The sequence below is a fragment of the Lampetra fluviatilis genome, chromosome 76, assembly GCF_964198595.1.
Source record: "Lampetra fluviatilis chromosome 76, kcLamFluv1.1, whole genome shotgun sequence".
Classification (NCBI taxonomy): Eukaryota; Metazoa; Chordata; class Hyperoartia; order Petromyzontiformes; family Petromyzontidae; genus Lampetra; species Lampetra fluviatilis.
The window spans coordinates 2,918,732-2,923,190 of NC_136350.1; the positions used below are offsets into that span (position 1 = coordinate 2,918,732).

A 4,459-nucleotide genomic window follows, 5' to 3' on the forward strand; every position below is an offset into this window, starting at 1 on the left:
GGTGATGTTGATGATGGTGATGATGGTGGTGGTGATGATGGTGGTGATATTGATGATGGTGGTGGTGATGATGATGATGATAACAATGACAATGATGATGATGACGATGATGATGGTGATGATGTTGGTGACGATTATGATGATTGTGATGGTTGTGATGATGGCGATGATGATGATGACGATGATGACGACGATGATGACGATGATGATGATGTTGGTGACGATGATGATGATTGTGATGGTTGTGATGATAATGATGATGATGATGACGATGGTGATAATGTTCATGATGATGGTGATAATGTTGATGATGGTGATGATGGTGATGTTGATGATGGTGATGATGGTGATGATGGTGATGTTGATGATAATGGTGGTGGTAATGATATATATTGAAAGCCAAAGAGAGAGACGCTCAGACTCCAAATATACTGCAACAGGCACTACCCTACTATACACTACACTATACACTACACTATACACTACTATACACTACACTATACACTACACTATACACTACACTATACACTACACTATACACTACTATACACTACACTACAATACTATACACGATGCAGTACTATACACTACACTATACACTACACTATACACTACTGTACACTACACTCTCCACAGAGGCCGATCTTGACACCGCTGGTACCAGTCATCGGCAAGTCCACTCAGCTCCACGTCCTCCTGTACCACATCACTCCATCTCTTCTCTAGCCCGTGTCACTCACACACTCACCCACTCACTCACCCACTCATTCACTCACTCACCCACTCACTCACCCACTCAGCTTCACGTCCTCCTGTACCACATCACTCCATCTCTTATCTAGCCCGTGCCGCGCCCGTTTAGCCCCCTCGATCCGGCCGAACAAAAGCTGTTTAGGCATGCGGTGGCTGGGCATGCGGGCTACATGACCCAGCCAACGCAGCCTTGCCTGCCGGAGGAGCTCACCGATGGGACTTTGCCCAGATCTTCCAAGGATTTGTGAGCTCCTCACACAATCCAGCCTGCAGGTTAAACCCAGGATGGATCGTAGGCAGGCCAGCCTAAATGTTTCCAACCGGCGAAGATGCTCCACTAGGGGGGTCCACGTTTCGCAAGCGTAGAGAAGGGAGGGAATGACCGTGGCCGAGAAGACCTGAAGCTTCGTGCGGAGCGACAGACCAGGTAGCTTCCACACAGCAGCGTTACGCAACCGATGAAAAGATATTGCCGCTCGACTGATTCGGAGTGAGACCTCTGCTGTAAACTGGAGCCGGTCATGAGCACACTGCCCAGGTAAGTGGGAAACTCTCCATTCTCTCCACAACTGCCCCATCACCGATTGGGAGTTGTGGGGGTGGAGTGTCCGATGGTACAAAATGCCCAGGCAGGTGCTTAGTTTTGGTGGGGCTGATGGTAAGGCCCCACCTCTTAGTGGCACGCTCCAGTCTCAGCAGCAGCGTCTCCAACTCCTCTTCTGAATGAGCAGCTATTACCAAATCATCGGCATACATAACGTGGTTGACCACGTTATGTACTCACACACAGTGACACACACAGTGACACTCACACGCAGTGACACACACAGTGACACTCACACAGTGACACAGACACGCAGTGACACACACAGTGACACTCACACACAGTGACACACACAGTGACACTTACACACACACAGTGACACAGACACACAGTGACACTCACACGCAGTGACACACACACACAGTGACACTCACACAGTGACACAGACACGCAGTGACACACACAGTGACACTCACACACAGTGACACACACAGTGACACTCACACACACAGTGACACAGACACACAGTGACACTCACACACAGTGACACACACACACAGTGACACACAAACACAGTGACACACACACAGTGACACACACACACAGTGACACACACACAGTGACACACACACAGTGACACACACACAGTGACACTCACACAGTGACACACACACAGTGACACTCACACAGTGACACACACACAGTGACACACACACAGTGACACACACACACAGTGACACACACACAGTGACACACACACAGTGACACACACACAGTGACACTCACACAGTGACACACACACAGTGACACACACACAGTGACACAGACACACAGTGACACACACACAGTGACACAGACACACAGTGACACACACACAGTGACACTCACACATACAGTGACACACACACAGTGACACACACACAGTGACACTCACACACACAGTGACACACACACAGTGACACAGACACACAGTGACACACACACAGTGACACTCACACACACAGTGACACACACACACACAGTGACACACACACACAGTGACACTCACACAGTGACACTCACACACAGTGACACACACATACAGTGACACACTCACACACAGTGACACACACACACACAGTGACACTCACACACACACAGTGACACAGACACACAGTGACACACACACAGTGACACTCACACAGTGACACACACACAGTGACACACACACACAGTGACACACACACACAGTGACACACAAACACAGTGACACACACAGTGACACACACACACACGCACTACGCACTCACCTTGCCCAGAAATTCGCGTGATAAACTTGAACCCACTGTGGTTCTTATAGACACTGATACCTGGTTTCCTCATACCGACAGAGACGGGGTGGGTACCGGATACGGGGTGGGTAGCATTCCCAACATTCTATTAGAGGAGGGCACGGTAGGTTACGTGTTAAGAATGATCCATTGTGTGGGCTGTTGTATGGTGTGTGGTGTGGTGTGTGTGTGTGTGTGTGTGGTGTGTGTGGTGTGTGTGGTGTGTGTGGTGTGTGTTGTGGTGTGTGTTGTGTGTGTGGTGTGTGTGGTGTGTGTGTATGTGTGTGGTGTGTGTGGTTGTGGTGTGTGTGGTGTGTGTGGTGTGGTGTGTGTGGTGTGTGTGGTGTGTGTGTGTGGTGTGTGTGTGGTGTGTGTGTGTGATGTGTGTGGTGTGTGTGTTGTGGTGTGTGTGGTGTGTGTGTGTGTGGTGTGTGTGTGTGATGTGTGTGGTGTGTGTGTTGTGGTGTGTGTGGTGTGTGTGTGTGGTGTGTGTGTGTGGTGTATGTGTGATGTGTGTGGTGTGTGTGTTGTGGTGTGTGTGGTGTGTGTGTGTGGTGTGTGTGTGTGGTGTATGTGTGGTGTGTGTGGTGTGTGTGTGTGATGTGTGTGGTGTGTGTGTTGTGGTGTGTGTGGTGTGTGTTGTGGTGTGTGTGTGGTGTGTGTGTGGTGTGTGTGGTGTGTGCGTGTGGTGTGTCTTGTGGTGTGTGTGTGTGGTGTGTGTGGTGTGTATGTGTGTGTAGTGTGTGTGTGTTGTGGTGTGTGTGTTGTGGTGTGTGTGTGTGGTGTGGTGTGTGCGGTGTGTGTGGTGTGTATGTGTGTGTAGTGTGTGTGTGTTGTGGTGTGTGTGTTGTGGTGTGTGTGTTGTGGTGTGTGTGGTGTGTGTGTGTGTGATGTGTGTGGTGTGTGTGTTGTGGTGTGTGTGGTGTGTGTGTGTGGTGTATGTGTGTGGTGTGTGTGGTGTGTGTGTGTGGTGTATGTGTGGTGTGTGTGGTGTGTGTGTTGTGGTGTGTGTGGTGTGTGTGTGTGGTGTGTGTGTGTGGTGTATGTGTGATATGTGTGGTGTGTGTGTTGTGGTGTGTGTGGTGTGTGTGTGTGGTGTGTGTGTGTGGTGTATGTGTGTGTATGTGGTGTGTGTGTGTGATGTGTGTGGTGTGTGTGTTGTGGTGTGTGTGGTGTGTGTTGTGGTGTGTGTGTGGTGTGTGTGTGGTGTGTGTGGTGTGTGCGTGTGGTGTGTCTTGTGGTGTGTGTGTGTGGTGTGTGTGGTGTGTATGTGTGTGTAGTGTGTGTGTGTTGTGGTGTGTGTGTTGTGGTGTGTGTGTGTGGTGTGGTGTGTGCGGTGTGTGTGGTGTGTATGTGTGTGTAGTGTGTGTGTGTTGTGGTGTGTGTGTGTGGTGTGGTGTGTGTGGTGTGTGTGTGTGGTGTGTGTGTGTGTGGTGTGTGTGCTCTGGTGTGTATGGTGTGTGTGTGTGTTGTGGTATGTGTGTGGTGTGTGTGTGTTGTGTGTGGTGTGTGTTGTGGTGTGTTGGTGTGGTGTGCGTGTGTGGTGTGTGTGTGGTGTGTGTTTGTTGTGTGGTGTGTGTGTGTTATATATGATGTGTGTATGTGCTAATGTATTCTGTCTAATCATTCATTCTATCTTTGTCCGATTTCTTGAAACTGGTTTAACCGCAGATAAAAAAAATAAAATGCCAAGGGGGAGTTTTTCACAGAGACTCGGATTTCACATTCTCTCGCTCGCAAGCTCCTCAACCGAATGGGGATTCAATAATGGGCACAGACACACGTCAACCCATTTCGACAATGGCTTTATAACCAAACACTTTCAACTGGTACAAAAACTGACACCTTTATA

At 49.5% G+C, this 4,459-nt stretch overlaps 1 protein-coding gene across 9 annotated transcripts in view; it reads right to left on the reverse strand.

Annotated features, from left to right (window-relative positions):
- The window catches only part of LOC144953395 (transmembrane protease serine 9-like), a 61,135-nt gene extending 58,469 nt beyond the window's left edge, over nt 1–2,666 (reverse strand). For 4 of the 9 annotated variants that reach the window (XM_078883970.1, XM_078883966.1, XM_078883965.1 and 1 more), the window contains exon 1: nt 2,587–2,664. The gene's annotated coding sequence lies outside the window, so the exon portion shown is untranslated. Of the gene's footprint in view, nt 1–2,586 lie in introns of all 9 variants that reach the window. The other 5 variants (XM_078883972.1, XM_078883968.1, XM_078883964.1 and 2 more) reach the window with 4 other exon arrangements.
- Between the last annotated feature and the right edge of the window lie 1,793 nt (nt 2,667–4,459).